Source organism: Grus americana, chromosome 3 (assembly GCF_028858705.1).
Source record: "Grus americana isolate bGruAme1 chromosome 3, bGruAme1.mat, whole genome shotgun sequence".
Taxonomy (NCBI): domain Eukaryota; kingdom Metazoa; phylum Chordata; class Aves; order Gruiformes; family Gruidae; genus Grus; species Grus americana.
In genome coordinates, this window is record NC_072854.1 from 66,616,485 (window position 1) to 66,633,852 (window position 17,368).

Consider the following 17,368-nt stretch of genomic DNA (forward strand, 5'->3'; position numbering starts at 1 on the left):
GAAACCTAGTTAACATATTTATTGCTAATACTCTTGACTATCCTGCTGAATATTCTTTTGCATCCATTTGTCCGGACAATCAAATTACAGTATAAAGCTCTTGCAGCAGACACCAGATCTTTCCACACCTTTTTCTCATAACATAGGCTGGTGGGCTTTCAGCGGTGAGCACAGCTTTGGGCACTTCAGTTAGAGAAAAAAATTAGTCAGTACAACTCTGTGTCATCTAAAGATTCAGCCTACAGTGATTACCTTCAGCTTTCTGCCAAAGCTTCTGAAAATGGCTGTACACACATTGCAAATATATAGATTTTTGTGTTCAAAGCAAAAACAGGGTACACAAATATCCAAGTTCATTATAAAAACATTACCATAATAAGCAACCAAACAAACCAACCAACAAATAACCATTCGTGCATGTAAACATTGGATCTGTACCTGCAGAAACAGCTGGAAGCCAGTCCATGCTCTGAAGCCAGCTTGAGGGTTTTTTTGTCCAAAGTTAAATATTTGCATAGTATTAAGCTTAAAATTAAAGCATTTGCTGAAGAAACTTGCTGACTTGTGTATATGGAAAAACAAGAGGAAATTTAGCTTCCCTGCACACAGGGGCAGATTCTTGGGATGCTTTCTCCATCCCATGAATTCCTGGACAGCAGAGAGACAGACAGACTACCGACCCGGGAATTCCCCTCTCGCTTTCCGGAGGATTTTGCGCGTGGGCTGGACAGAAAGGCAATAACCCAGGTAGTTATTTTATGAAGAAGGCGTTTGTTGCTTAGGTGCCTGCCCCTCGACCACCTGGTAACACTCCTTCCTTTTAGCGTTGTCCCCGGCACAGAAAAGATCCATTCACCCAGCTCCTCCGTCCGAGCAGGCTTGCCCGGTCCCGGTGCCGCCGGCGACCTCCTCCTGGCCAGCAGCTCCCGGTGGCTGGGTCAGCCCGGCAGCCGCTGGTGACCTCCTGCCGCTCACTGCCCTGGGGACTGCTCACAGAGGGGCTTTCTGAGACAGGGTTTGGCCCCCGGCACCCCCCCGCTCGCCAGCAGAAGACACAAAAGCACCGCTGTCTCTTGGTCCGTCTGTCTGGGCCAGAGCGAAGCGGATGGTCCCCGGTTCCTGGGTGCTAGCGGGGGCACGCTAGACCCTGCTAGCACCGGCGCCTTCAGGTCCCCTCTCCTTCCCTCCACCAAGGGAAGAGCCGTGCTGGCAGAATAAGCTCCCTCTCCTCCTTGCACTGGCAGCGAGCGTCTGACAGTCGCACGTCCCCACCGCTGCGTCCATTACGTCGGGTTTACATAAGGCTCTCGCCATCGGTTTTCTAGTTACAGAAAAATGTATATTGTGCTGTGATGAAAGGCCAGTGCAATGTCAAGAGCATTAAAAGGACTCCAGGGACTGATTAGAGTCAAAAGGGAAAGGATTTATGATGGTTAATAAAGTTAAATCTGCCAGAGTCCTGCTTATTCTTTCCAATTGCAGGTAACCAGATCTTATAGGAAAAGTTATTAAAATGTTTCAAGTTATTACCGTCCCCTTTGAAAGAAAACCTATGTTTTGAAAGCACCTGGCCAGGAGAGAGCCCGGCTCACCATGGTGCCTACGCTGACCCTGAGGAGGAGAGGAAGAGGCGATGCGTCACCTGCCCGCACCTTAGGCAAGCAGCGAGGACCTTGGCACCAAGAGGTCCCCTCAGCAGGTGTGCAACCGGAACAGTCCCCTGCGCGCCTGCAGCCTGACTGCACCGGCGACGCCAGCCTCCGGTCAGCGGCTGGGACGGGGCTGGGACTTCCACCCACCATCGGCGAGGGGCACGGGCAGGCGGGGAAGTAAAGTTTCCCCCTCTGTCAGCACTGCACGTCCACGTGGGAGAAGGACGAGGCAAAGAAGGAAGCTCTTGCCTCTCATTCCCGGTCTGGTGTCATGTATGCACCTTCTCCTGAAAAATGCAATCTAACTGGATTCCATATGACTGCTCTGAAACTTGTTTTAAATGCTTTATAGTATCACGTGCCTAAAAGTCGACATAATTTTACAAGGCATTAATGATTTTCCACATTGAGACAACACCGAGAGAGGGTAAAGGAAAGTGGAGGGCGAAATTTTTTAAAAGCTATTAGGAATTTTGCATCCATATCTAAATTACATGCACTTCATTGGATCTCAAGTTTTCATTTTTCTACCACTTAATAATCACAAATACGTTATATATGCCCTTTCCATTTTGTCATTCTTTCACTATATTACCTGAAATTTAATTTCCTGTGGAAGTGTGTAATCTTTTCAGCTGTTGACTTGTCTCAGAAGCTTTTCTGTAATAAGCAAAGCCTCGTCCTCCAGCAGGCCGACCCTTTATATGAGCTGTGCTCTTGCCGATTAGTTTCCTGAAACGTTTGCAATGCTATATGAGGACCGGCAAAAGAGGAACACCAAAATAACATCCAAAAGATAAGACAAACGCAAAACCCTTCACTTCCTTCTGACTCCTGCATTCACCGGTCAAAGGAAATTTCATCGTGATTTGGGTAGATGGCAAGTCCATGAGAGTTATTACCGCATATCAGAAGAAGCCTCACAAGGTGCGAGACACAGCATCCCTTGCTCCACAGCTCATTAAAAGCGCGGCACAGAGACGGCTGCTTGCTCTTTGTGCCCAGGGAACATGGAGATCGCCGCTCCAACAACCGCTTCTCCCTGACAACCTGCCCTCCACTCTCTGAGAGGTCCCCTCTACTGGCAAAAAGCCTCATTCCACCAAAAAAAGTGAAAATGTCAACCACGATGCATTCATCCTTTTCATGACGAGACACCTGTGACGGCAGGAAAGCAGACCAGCTGGCCTGCTGGGTCCTTTCCAGACCTCTGCCCCTGCAGAATGGAAAACTCATCTTCTTCAAACCAGCTTTCCATTACCAATGCTCACGCATACCCCAAAATGACTTCTTTAAAAAATATCTATCAACAAACAATTCTCAACGTTTAAAAATGAATCAGCCCAGAAGAAACAAGAGCAACAGAGATTATTATTCCTATATCCTTCCTGAAAAGGTGCTTAGATATGGACGATAGAGAAGACGTCTGAACAAACGCATAGAAAAAGTCTGCAAAGGGTCGGGTTGATGGTATTTGGCCAGCTGGGATTGCTGTGGGGGGCTACACAGGCGCGCTAGAAGCCCTGCCAGCACAAGCAGGACCAACGCTGTCTCACTTCACTGGGAGATGTCGCCTCCAGGAGCTTCTCTTCAAACTGACCCAGAGTCCAGCCAGATTTGGAAACCTTTTCACCACCCAGCACCCAAGTCACCTGAGTTGTGAACTGCTCTCCCAAAACACACTAAATTGGTCAATGAAGCATGACCTTTCTCTCCCTGCTCCTTCCTGCTCTCACATCACTGATGTAGAAGCAAATCATTCACATTTCTGACAAACATTGTCTTCAAAATCATATATAAAAATACAGCTCGTTAAACCCAGATATATACTTTTGGAGCAGGCAGTCATCTCTCCTCGTCACTTTATAACTTTTGAAGCTAGACAAGCATTTTCAATAATTGAGTCCTCTTTCAGGTTATTTTGGCAATCCATTTCCTTGTAATTCTGTTTCATGCTTGTATCTTTAATACTTAATCTCTAAAATGTGGCGAATCAGTAGAAAAAGCTCTATGCAGGGAACATTACTTAAACAAAAGTCTCAGGTGTTACATGCAGTGCGATTCAACTCCCATCAGCACGAAGAAACATTTTTCCACCAGCTTCAGCAGGAGTTGCATCAGGGCCATAAATCAGATGAAGATGCTCCATGCTAACAGTTATGTGATGTGCTATGAACTGCTTCAGAACATAAAACAATGATGTAACCACTCTCATAAAACCAGTTTGCTTAGGGTTTTACGGGACCTGAGTGCGTGTTAACAATTTCAAGCCAGAACAGTAGAAAAGAAAAACATGCCAGCTATCAGCGACCTTACATTTTTGGCCTCGTAGGTCATAAATTAAATAGCCTCCCTTCACTAAATGTGGGTTTCAGTCTCCAATTCTTTATACAGAGTGAGGAAAAAATGCTCAATATATGGATTTAATTCCTATTGAAATCTTGGTCAAAGATGGTGGGTGATGTAAAGCTAAACATCAAGGGAATAACTGCCATCATCTGGCTGAGTTTGGTAAAATGGAGTTAATTTACACTTCTTTAGAGATTCACTGGTGTGTGAAATGAATCTAATTTAGATTGACCAGAAATTGAAAATGGAATGAAGGAGAAAAGCAATTAAAGACCTTTCCTAAAAGCAAAAGTAGTACTGCTTTAAGTGCAGCGATACAGTTAAAGTACAGAACCCTTCACGCTACTGCTACCACCCCCTCCTGCTTGAGGAAGAGAATAATAGTCTGTATATCTACATATCATCACTGTACCAGTATAACTTCATCCAAAGGAAACAGTGGTAGAATGTTTCTAGCAATATCTGTAAATAAATTCATTTTCAAGTTAAAACAGTTCACTATTCTGCACACAGACCAGGCCTAGCAGATAAACATCTGCTGGAACAGCTCGGTGTAATTGATTGTACATGTGGCTCAACATTTACTTCAATGACTTTTAGCACCTTCATGTTATTGTTTCTGCGTTGTTCCGACAAGCAACAGTTAATGTAAGATGCAGACGTTCACATACCGTATACTTACGAATAACTGGTTCCCAGAGATGTGGCAGCGATAACATTGTCATCGTACGATTCAAAGTAGCTCGCTGTAGATCACATATCAGAAGAGGGTCACACCTGAAAACATAACAAATCCAGACAGTAAGTTCATCATATTCAGAGGTTTACATCAAGTTCTGCTAACACCTCTGCATATTTTCACATATCCCTCCACTGCATTAACAGGGTCTGTGCTCTTCCCAGGCTTACAGAAAACATTTAGCTATTCACGATAGCAAGCAAAAGTGTCCAGCTGTAGCCAAACTGGTTTGGCGCACTGCTCCAGACCAGATTTCAGGCATGCTATCAAGGCAACGAAAACCAGTTTTCAATGCTAATGCAGAAGCTGTAACCGTTTGGCGGACAGATACAGAATGTCAGATTTCCCATTTGTCAGGTCCTTGACAAGCACATAATTCCTTTCACTAATGCATTGCCAGTTTGGCTCTACCTTGGTTTTTTTCTTTTTTTTCTGACATTGAAAATTGCTGGTTTAGAAGAAGATACAACATTGGAGCTCCCTCGTGCACTATTCTCTTGAGATCAAGGGGTCTTCAGAAAGCATTTCTTTCCCATTGCTGACTACAATCACCTCATTTATAATAATTAGATCATTACAAATCACTTGATGGGTGAGTCTGTTTTTAAATATTTTGATATATATTGTAGGTCACCAATGCAGATATGGAAAATGAGCTTGTACCAGCAGCATTGTCTCCAATGACAAGACGCGTGGCAGCAAACAAACAAACTTTCCAATTTAAGAGCCGAAAAAGTTTTTTCTTACTGAAACTAATGGTAAAATCACAACTGATTGAAACAAATGTAGGTTCAGGCAACCTAAAAGCTTACAGCATTAAAGAAGGAAAACTCTCTTGGGCTGTGTATCCCCATAAGTAAGTGTTTGAAACAGGAATTAAGAAACTCTTGCTTGTTAATCGTATTGACTCATCCTGCAATGCATGGGGATGTGTATAAAGCTACAAACCACAGTTATTGATACAAAAGGCAGATTAATTGGGTTCTCTTTATTTTTAAAAATGGCTAATATGACTTACAGGATACTCAGAAATATACCCAGACAGACATGTACAGACACACCCACAGCAATGAGAAGTCACATCAGGGACAAAGCTGGGGTCATATATTTTTAAATCAAGCCTCCCCAAACAGAAGTTGATCTTCCTCCTGCTCTACAAACTGCATCTCATCCTAGGGTAAGAGGTTTTCAGGAGGGAAGTCTGGTAAATAACAAAGAATTTTAAAGAAATCATGTTTTTAGATCTTAGCCACAGTTTACATTTTTTTAATTACTCTAATGCTTCTTTGACTCTTCATACCTCCAAAGTGGCTTGACTCTTGCCTTTATTACGCTTCGCTGGCCAGCCACAACGTTACGCAGTTCACTAGCACCACATACATCTTCATTTGATGCCACCTAAGCAAGCCAGTATCTCCTACACTCTGTATTTGGTCTTCAATAATAAGCATAAAACCATGTAAAGATTAAGTTACAAAGAACTACTCCATGGTTCAAAAAAAAAAAAAACAAAACTACAAACCATTGGTAAAGGGTGCACTTAGGTACAATGCTACTATGTAATAACTAATGTTTGCCTGATCTGAAACAGTAGAAATACAAGTTGGCAAGCAGAATCAGCACAGAGCAGTGGGTATCTATATTTCAGTATACACATACTTAAATGCCAGACACTGAGGTGAGCTGCTGAGCCACAGCACGGGATCCAGCAGTAGTAAGCGAGACAGCGGAGCGGTGACTAACAGCGCCCAGAGGCAGCCCCGGCTGGCAAAAGGCGCAGTGCTCTGCCATGCCCCATCGCCGGGATTTCAGCAGTGCTCCTCTTCACTGGGGAGAGCCCCGTCCCTCCCAGCAGGCAGGCAGCTCCTTCAGCTCCGAGCTGGGGCTGGGGGGGTTCCTGCGCTGCCCAACTGCAATACGCTAGCTGAGGCACCATCTCGCGTGCCTGCCTCCGCTCTGCAAGGCCAGCGGCGGCTCCTTCCCTTTCACCCACAGCCACCCCTGACTGCTCAAGCCAGAGACGGCTCATCGGGAAACTCGTGAAGGTCTGACGTATGTGAATCCAGCTGGGGGCTACCGGTCAGTGCACGCCTTGGCTGACATAGGAAGGACCAAGCAAACACCCACTGGCAGGGCTGCACCGTTGGACGGGCTGGGGACTTGGTGCAAGCTGAACCGGCTGGCTGCGGGCACTCACAGTAGGGCTGGATGTGAAGAGTTAGGGATGTATGCTCCTTAAAATTCTAAGTGTACTTTGTAAGTTAAAGCTGTCCACAAAATCTAGATAATGCTTTCTTATTCTTTTGTACCTATGTGTATCTGGGAATGCAGAAATCTGGAGAGGGACTGTTGACAAGAGCATGTAGTGACAGGACAAAGGGTAATGGCTTCAAACTAAAAGAGCACAGATTTAGATTAGATTTTAAGAAAAAATTCTTCACTGTGAGGGTGGTGAGGCGCTGGAACAGGTTGCCCAGAGAGGTTGTGGATGCCCCCTTCCTGGAAGTGTTCAAGGCCATGTTGGATGGGGCCTTGGGCAACCTGGTCTAGTGGAGGGTGTCCCTGCCCATGGCAGGGGGGTTGGAACTGGATGGTCTTTAAGGTCCCTTCCAATCCAAACCATTCTATGATTCTATGATCTTTTGGCATTTCTGAAAATGAGGGACTGGTGAGCCCTCTGCATGTGCTTCCTGGCAGAACTTCCCAGGCAGGTGAGTGGTTTTCACACGTTCATGCTCCGAAGCCCCCATTTGTTAGGTCACAAGTGCTGCCAGTTTTGCGGTGGGGATCCTTTATAACAGTTTCCCTAAAACAGACATTCTTCTGCGTGTTAGATAGATCCATTATATTGAACTGCTTAAATTTTGCTTCCTAATAACTCTGTTTTACCTACAAAAGCAATTCTTTCTCAACCCATTGAAGCCTTAAAAAGAATCTTCCCTCCCAGAGAAATCATTTGTAGCATCCTCCCCACAAAAGGATTCTGCTAAAAATGGCCAGCTGTCTTCAAAAGAAAACACAGTAAGACATGTAACTCATTCTTTTACTGCTTGCAGATTTATTTGGAGCCATTTAATCAATCTGTCCCTAATGACTGCACCTAATCATTTACCTTGCATCACTTCATTTACCTTTTAAAAAACTACCAGAACTTTTCAGGTGAATAATTTATTTAACTATTTTTCCTCTCTTTTTTTTTTCTTTCTGCCCGTTAACAGTACTCTTGGAAAATGAATACTCTAAAACAAAAGTTCTTAATCACCACATGAATTGAAAAGAATGACCACAAAGTAGCTACATCGTGAACAGAAATGCATTGCAACACATGGAACCAAGAGCAATGCAGTCTTTCATCTCTAGTGAAATCAGTTCAAACCTAATTCAGATTGGTAGCCGTCACCAGATACCACTGGCTTCCTGCTGTTCAGTGTCCTGTAGGAAATGAGTTTGTAATTCTCCATTTGATTCCCTTTTGCTCAGATTGCTTCACTGATTCTTCATCCTCTTCCTTAGCCAAGTCAAGGCCATGGTCCAGATTTTCCAGGCCACAAGTTATGCCCCATTTTCAAAGCTTGTTGCCTCTCTGCTCAAAGTTGAGATGGCAGGATCTTGGAGACCACGTAGGAGAAAGCCAAAACTGCTCAAAACAAACCACTTCTGGTGGAGCAGGAGGGACTAAGGAGCAGCTGCTAAGAGTTGACTGAACTACTCGTGAACCTGACAACTTGCAGGATCTTTCACAAAGATCTTTCTGGCAGAGACTTCCTAGTGCCTTTCCTTCGGGGAGAAAGAAACACCAAAGTCCCAAAAATACAATTCAGAAATTGCAAGTCCTGGAAGAGTCTCTTTAAGGCAAAGGCAAAGTCTTTCTAGGTGAAGCAGAAGCATGGAATCTGTTGTGAAATCTAAAAATGGAAATTATATGGGAAGTATTTAAGTACGTGGTTCTGGCAATTATGGAAATAGCTAGTGTTGACAGGAGTACACTGGGGACCCAGCACTTAAAATCTTGGTGGGAGAAAGACTGGGAACTAAACACATAAGTCAACATAGTCTCTACAGAAAGAAAGAATTGTAAGAAAATACACACTGTTCAGTTTATTTTCTATGGCTAGACAGTGGTAATCTCCAGGGCCATCAATTAAGACCTTCATTTTCACAAGCAATGTTTTAAGGAAATGCAAACATTAGGCACAGTTAGAAAAATTAATGGAAGCTGAAATGTAATTTTTGCTGCCAACTTACTTGCACATAAGTGCGCCATCACTTCTCAAAACTGAGTCTGCCAGTCTTAAGACAATCGTAAAACTGCATTTATACATACTAAACTACAGGTAAGTTACTCTCTCACCCCAAAGAACTCCTTTATTACAACAAAGTACAGCACTGAAGAAGCAAATATGCAAGTTTTTCCATTATAAATATTCACATTAATGCATACAGCAAATTCACAGCAACAGAGCTGAAGAGGCATTACAAACATGAGTGTTCAGAGAGTGCCTATAAAACCACTGCTGTGCTCTAGGACTTATCAGGGTTTTGGCAATTCTTTCCCCACCTTCAATAAATACTATTTGCTCATTCAAAAAATGAACAAGGACTTAGAAAATGGACAAAGTATCTAAACCAAATGCTTAGATTGATTAGATACAGGCATTGAATTGTTTACTAAAATCAGGTCTAAGTATTAAGCCTCAAAAACTCCCCAGATAAATCTATTTTATTATGAATTTTTAAAATACAGCTTCTAATTAGAAAAAAATTACCTGTGAATAACCTTTCAGAAAAATATATTTTAAAATGAAAGAAAAAAAAATGATCTGAAAAAACTTCCCTCTCCTTTTCTCTCAATAAACGTAAGAAAAAAATTACAGTCTCAAGTGTTACTTTCCTGGCACCTGTCTTTCTGCTTCAGAACTGCCGCATTATTTCTATAAAGGTGAGAAAGCTGGTATTTAGTTCTCTCTGACATCAGAAGCTACATTACAGACATGACAGCGCTTGTGTACTTTACTATGCAACACAAAAAATGGATGGATGAATCAATTGCCTGTAAAATAAAAGTCAGACTCCATCCACGCAGACCAAAGCCCTCTTCTCCATACAGAACAAGGATGGTGCACAAGGACAGTACAAGCTGCTTCTCATACCATGGCTCCCCACACACCCCAGCTATACCCTGGGATAAACAAGAGCAGCAGTTTTGCAGTAACTAGGAATTACATTGCTCATAACGGCAATTCAGTTCTGCACTTGTAATGTCTGAACGCAATTAGGCCGCATCAACAAGTGGGAGGGGAAGCGAGAAGAGAACGAGAGAAAGAAAATGCAGCTGCAAACAGGGGGTAAACTGCAGCAGGAGGTTCCACGGTGATGCACACCGATCTGCCGTCCGACAGCATCAGGGGATTTAGAAACAGCAGGTCAGAGGCACTCCCTGGCACAAAGCTGCACAAATGGAGTGAGGGACACGCCAGAGCAGTATGAAAAATAATGCATGAAAATCCCCAGACAAACAATATTTTTTTCTTTTATAACTTGCACAAGAGAGCATTTAAAATCAAAAAATATTTATTGGATTTTCTCTGGCATGATATACTCCACCAGCACTACTTACTTAATCAAGTGTATTGTTCTTTTCCACACTGTGGCTTGCTTTGACCTTTCTCTTTTTTTGACTATTTTTTTTTTTTAATTCTGCCCCTCATTTGCATGAATGTTACTGATCACAAAATATATTGAGAATGACAGACAGTAAACACTACTGGAGGCTGTTGCACTTGGACTGTGATGTGGATGATCATCCGGAGGCTGGTATACGAGCTCAGCGTTAGAAGGTCACTCAAATACCCATCCCTCCAAAGATCAACACTTTTGAAAAACAACCTCCGAAATCAAGATCTAACACCAAGAGTATTTTACAGTAATTTCTATTTCTATTCCAGCCACAGTAATGAAACTTTTGTTTCAAAGAACAGAAGTTATTAAACAGAACATGTTGTCAAATGTGACAGTAGATGCTGGGGCTATGAAAGCATGGGAAAAAACACCCCGTCCCCTAACATCACAAGTACAGGTGAGAGACACGCAGAAAAAGACAGACGGAGAGTCAGTCTGAAAAAGCACAAAGAGATTTGATCACTACTCAGAGACAGAAACCCATCTGAGAGCCACAACTATCTCTGCAGGCTCTGAAAGACAGAATTAAATTGACTTAGTGCTATACTCAAAAATGAATTTAATTAGCTGACATTAAGCAGGATAAGTTTGTGGTACCATGTTGCTCTGACAAGCTGTCTCCAGAAGGGCAAGTGGAAGGTAAAATCCTATTTTTCAGGATGACATTACGGCCATGCACTGAGACAGAAGGTAACAGCGCGTCTGCTGAGGGCAGCTTGAAGTTGGCGCTGGACATTTCATCTCGCACCACAAAAGGACGGTATGTGATAGATGAGCCAGAAGTGCGAGTTTCAGATTCTGCACATTTATTCATATGGCTGTGCAGCTTCATCTCTTTCTGGTGTCGCCACTTCTGTGAAGAAGAGAGCCTTTTCTCCAGCTTCTCTCAGTCAGAGCCATCCCCCTGGAAAAACTGCAATACCCCAGGTGCAACTTCTTTATTTTTGTTTGCATGAGAGCACGCTGGTCTTTCGTTGGAAAAACGGGGTCTGTGCCGGAGGTGGTTGCTGTGCTAACCTGGCGGGCTGCCAGACCTGCCGGCTGCTGCGCACCTACTCTCTGTTTTATGGGGTCACCCAGGGCACCCCTGCTCTGCTCCCAGCATCTACCAAGACTGCTGCCTCCTCCTCTACCTGGCAAGCAACCTACGCGCCATGGTGCAGCCTGCAAGCAGAGTGGCAGTGGTTGACAGAGAATAAAGTAGGCAGAAACTATGGCCATAATCTAGAAGCAGACAGCGACAACCGAAGAATCGATGGTAAAATGCAGAGGAAATCCAAATTAAGTGTTTCCCCGAGGAAGACTTGGAGGAAATGGAATAACACATTTCAAAGCAAGAGTGCCATGCATAGGAGACTTAACAAGCCTCGTCTTCTCATGTCTCCTTCTATTTAATGACAAATTTAGTTCTAAGGAAAGGCATCTCACTGTCAGTGCTAGAAATTCTGCTTATTTGCAAAGCAGGCGCATGCATCCAGGCTGTGACCAGGGAAGCTATTGCTCACATCACTTATATTAATGTCTCAGCTCTGTCACACCAGAACAAAGCCAGATTTACCAGGCAAGACAGAGAGGCCTTGGCCATCCCATTAGCAAGTCATTAGGGAGGTGTTCCTCCATCCCATGACACAACCACACAGCAATATCAGCTCTCAATTTAGGCTGGCAGTGCCCTTCTTCCTGCCCCGGGACAGTATTTAGCCTGCCTGACCTTGTGTAGCAGTTCGCAGATTTTAAGAGCAATCACAACACGCCACGTGCCCTCCTCTGGCACCACATTAATCACCCTACTTTAATGACTACTTCTTCTGACAAACCACTCTGCGTACCTGACCGTCCTCCCCAGCACCTGCATCCAGAGCAATAACTTTAACGTGCCCTTTTCCAAACTCTGCCACTGTGTAATCCACTGGCAGAGAGAAAGCCACTGAGAACATCACCTGGCAGTGAGGGGTGAAAACCAGCAGGGATCAAGAGACCTCAGTTTTACCAGCCATTTGATGGGTGACCTTGAATCTTTCAGTTTTGTGTTTTCTCATAGTTATACAGAATAATGGTGTTTCTTTTCAGCTATACTGAGAATCACAGATACAAGATTACTACTTTTAATACTACTTATTACTGGTATGTATCTACACTGCCTATTACTATACATATCTAGACATAAGAACTGTCTTCAACTAAACAAATGTAGCTTCAAACAGAGAACATATGATTTTGTAGTATTAATTCTTAATTATTTCACTCTCTTCCAGGAAACTCAAGTCCACAGCTGAGCATGAATAAAGACACAAGATCTTTACGATAAGAAAAGCAAAACAATGGCCTGACATGACCTAACGAAAGCACAGGATACTACCCCCCCCAGGGTAGAAATCTCCTTATTCCAAAACTTCCTTTCAAGTGCTCTGACTGCGTTACTAGACAAAGAAACAAGAAATTCACTTTTGCAAGGCAGTAACATTTTTTAAAATAGCGGCATCTGACATTATTCCATAAATCTTCCCCAAAATCAATGTGTTTTATGTCAGATGGGACCTTTAAACTTCAGAATAAAACAAATTTAGGTCTGAATCACAACACAAAGATACATGTAATAAACTTTAAACATGTCAAAAGCTTCACTGGAAAAAGGTTGGCTGAAGGTTTAACATGGAGCTAAAGGCTCACGCAGTATCGCAAGATTGACCTCTGTGCTGCTCAGTGATGTATGGTGCTGGGAGTGCTACCAGCTCATAGGACTTGAGAAACGGATTTCATATCTGACCATGGAAGGCATCTCACGATCTGTCTCTTTGATCCCTGTGATAACATTTCTTTCCTCTTTTCGTCTTCATCTATCAGATACTTACATTGTAAATTCAGTGTGTCTGAAGACGTAAAGATAAGGAAGTCTACATCTTCACAGAAGCCTTCAGACGTTACCACAGGGAAAATAATAGTCACCGTAACAAAAATCACTTATATCACATTTTACCATTTTCACACAGCTTCCTATCCGGAAAGTATTCTCAAAGGAATAAATTCTGCCTTCCTCCCCAAGATCTCTTTTGTAGCCTTGTTTCCTAAGTAAAAAAACGCCTGCAATCACACACTGTGCGTAATGTCACGCCTGTGTCCGTCTGCCTGCCCCTAATAATTTCTCTAAAGACATTTAACAAAGGGGTAGCAATCTCAGAATTACTCAGTTGCCAGAAGCTCCTTCTGATTCCAGCTTATGCTCAAAGAGACAAGAGAGAGACGGTCAGCGTCTGCATTAAGGGAAAAACCTTCCACATTGACTTGTAAAACAGCGCAGAATCTGCAGATAAAATACATGCACGGAGATGCAAAACTGTGCTGAAAGCTGAAGCTGACAACTACAGGTGCACCCATATGGCTAAATAAAAGTGGGAAAGGAAGACATTTGAGCACCGCAGCACACTGCTCGATAGCTTGCCTTCTGCGTGGCGCTGGGCCACTGCGACCGCCTTCTCATGAGACAAGCCTGCTGTCAGAGGGCTGCCTTAGCAGCACGGATGCGACCTAGCCAGTGCAACCTGGCCGTCAGGTCAAGGGCAGCCATTTGCCTCCTTTTACATGGCAGCAGGGGCTGCATCCAAAAGACAGACACTTACAGGAAGCTGGGGTTCATGATTTCTGCTGTGTACCAAAAAACTGGAAGTGTCTTCTAGTGCATCTAGTGGGTGCAGTAGTGAAGGAGCAGAAAACCAGGGGAGTGGGAAGCTTCACAAATACACACACGTACTGTTGCCTCACAGCAACACCCTGCTGACCTTCTCTCCCACCATTCCTCCATCTTTGACCTGAATTTGAATGTCAGTGCTGTAAGTCAAGATGTATAAAAGCACCAACTGGGTGATATCCCAGGTAGAGCAGTTTCTGGCATTGAGTTTTGCTGCCCGGCGCCCGGCTGCTTCAGAGCAGTGCCCAGCCGTCCCCACAGCCCCTGCCCGCTGCCATGCCCCCCCCATGCTGGGCACTCCCAAATAGTCTCTTCTGAGTCTTGTATTATTGCCTACTACTGCAGACATTGGTTTGTTCCCTACACATACTATACCTGTGCATACTTCCAAACTTTAGAGCCTTTACATTCAAGGGACAAATCAATGAACAGTACATACAGTTTATTTTATAGGAACATGTATCACCCAGAAAGAGTTGTGAATATGCTCGCTGCTTTACAGTTCTCTACCCACAAATGTTCAAGACAGAAATTTAGTACCAGAAAGGTCCATGACATCTCTAGGCTTCTTTGAAAGTATCAGGTAAATACTGGACAACATACCACCGTACCAGAACTCCATGGCTGTATTAATTATACCTTCCTTTTAGTGCTCGACTTTAAATCCTTTTCATCCACTCTTTCCACCAACGCTTTATCCCGAGACCTTCCTCCCACACTCCAGCAGCATCGCAACAGGGGTCTTACCAACTGCTTGTCTAAACTTGAACTGCTGTGATTTAATGTCCTGATAAACAGAGGAAACCAGTGTTGCCCTTTGACCCAAGCATTTAAATTTAGGAGCTGAAGTCTGAAATCCGTCAGTCACTCTGTGTGGAATTATCCCTAGTCCAAATCTTGTCCTCAAAATCTCTCTATATGGGCAGAAACCTTCCATATCAGGACTTTCCTCTGAGTGATTCACTTCCATTACCTAATCGCAGCAAGTGACCTCTGTAAGACTGGGAATCTGTGAACAGACATCGATGGGGATCCTCTTGGGCCCCACACTAACCTGTTAAGGAACGGCTCCTGCCAAACGCTCCCCCACCAGGGACCTTCAGCTTCCAAAGGGATGGTTGCAAGAGAGGCAACCTTCAACTGAGCCCTCGGAAATGCTAAATCACTGAAGAGAGACTGGGATAAGAGTCTAGGGTTTAGGTATTGGAAACAGAAGTCCTGGTAAGATGAGCTGTTTAGCAGATAATTAACCACACGTGATAAAGGCTTTTGTGTTCCTCATACTGGAGAGCAACTGAACAAGACTGGTCACCTCCCAGCAGACGTTGCTCTAATATTGAGCACAAATCCTCACAGGGGATTGACAGGGAATAGAGACAGGTGTCAGCACTGGATCTCTCACAAACCTACGGTCTAGCAATCCAGCCATCATGAGACGGACAGTTTATTGAGTTTGCGATCTGTATCTCACTGGGAAAAGGCTACAAAGCTCCCATCGCCTGAGTGTCTCCCATGGAGTTCTCCAGGGAGGACGCAGTGCAGCATTTGAAAAATCCTGAAGCCTTCATTGAGAAGCTACTGCTTTGAAAACGGCGGGAGAAAAGCCACGGAGCTGTAACAGATGGAAATACTCATATGTGCGCACCCCCCTGAGTGCTCATTACAGTTGCAAAGAAAACCTTGTAAACCTGAAACGATAGGATGTTGTCTCTCTAGTTCTGTTACAACTGGCTGTTTTACCAAAATGTAACAAAAAAACTAAAATAAACAAGACAGATGAACTTCACTGCTGCCCCATGGAAAAGCGGTGTATCATGCAAGAAATATATTTGTGCTACTGCCACTGCAACACAGGAAAGTGGGATCATCAGCAGGTGAATTATAATCAGCACCACTGGAATTATAATCTTATTTTGCTGTAAAAGTTTTAAAAACAATGAAAAATTGCTATATTTTGTTACACATCACGTGTCACAAATTATATTAAAACACACATAGACATTGATGATACTTCAAATATATTATCTGTGTAATGAAAAATATAAACAACTTTTAAAGTAATTTATTACTAATTACCACACTCGATAAGAAAAAACTATTATATCAATTTATTTATGTTATACTATCAAAAGCATCTTATTTTGAAAGCAGTCATTTCTTTCCACTACCAGTTTGTAGCATCCTGCTTCCAATTCTGCAGTTTAGGCAACTCAGAATTTCATCTGTTGGTGGGAGGGAAAAGATTTGAGCAGCTAGAAGTAAGTGCAACTACAAGAAATGGCTTGTAGTTGAAAGACAGATGACAGCAGGATAGAACATGTAACCAGAATATTTTAGAAGTCTAAAATTTTTCTTCCTATTGATATAATATGGACAACAGATGGGTTTTTAAATGCAGCTCTTGGTACAACTTTGCATGTGAGAAGGAAAATAATTTGGAGTTCACGGGAACAGGAGCAGATTGTTCTGTGGATCCAGTTGGTGTCATTCTACAGCCTTAAACTCTCCTGCAAAATACTGTAAGCAGAACAGCAGGAGTCCCAAAATTCCCCACGCTGGCTCCAGCTCAGTAAGCCATTTCTATTCACAAAGTATATAAGCATATACTTAACTTCAGGAGCATGTGTAGGACGCAGTGATTTCACTACGACTTAGCAATATGCCCAAAATTAAAGTTGCACTTAGAGGTTTTGCTAAGCAAGCACCAGATACACCTGGCAGGTATTTATGGGCTTTTTGCTGGGTCTCCATGTTACGTTTTCCACCTGCCATAGCATTTTCTTCATTTGCTAAACAATGCGCTCACCAAACTGGCCACGATGGGCCTGGCTGCACGTACAAGGCATCCAAGCAACAAAAGCTGTCGGGCAGAGGACAAGACAAGCAGAAAGGACTGCGAACAGGCAGGACATCCTCCTGAGTACACCAGAAACATCACTGGCAACACAGAGGAAAACAAGACAAGCAGTATTGAAAGAGTAAGTTTAATTACGTTAATTACTTTTTTTTTTCCTGTTTAAGGCTTAAACTAGCAAGCGGGGGAAAAAAAATCCCTGGTGGTCTGCCTTCCCTTGCTGGTGAGGTCCAAGCCTGACCACTGTGACCCAGGCAGCCGGGAGCAGTGGGGCACCACGGCCCCCGGCATCGCCCACTCTCAGCCACCCGAGTACGGTTGTGAAAGACCACGAGCCCTGTGCATGGAGCAATGATGATTAATATTTTCTCAGAAATGTCCCGTTAGTGAGAAGTGCGTGTTGCTAGTGA

At 43.6% G+C, this 17,368-nt stretch overlaps 1 protein-coding gene across 6 annotated transcripts in view; it reads right to left on the bottom strand.

The window, feature by feature from the left end:
* The window catches only part of HIVEP2 (HIVEP zinc finger 2), a 143,429-nt gene that overhangs the window by 102,114 nt on the left and 23,947 nt on the right, over positions 1-17,368 (bottom strand). For 3 of the 6 annotated variants that reach the window (XM_054819512.1, XM_054819519.1, XM_054819515.1), the window contains exon 2: positions 4,684-4,778. The gene's annotated coding sequence lies outside the window, so the exon portion shown is untranslated. Of the gene's footprint in view, positions 1-4,672; positions 4,779-17,368 lie in introns of all 6 variants that reach the window. The other 3 variants (XM_054819518.1, XM_054819513.1, XM_054819514.1) reach the window with 1 other exon arrangement.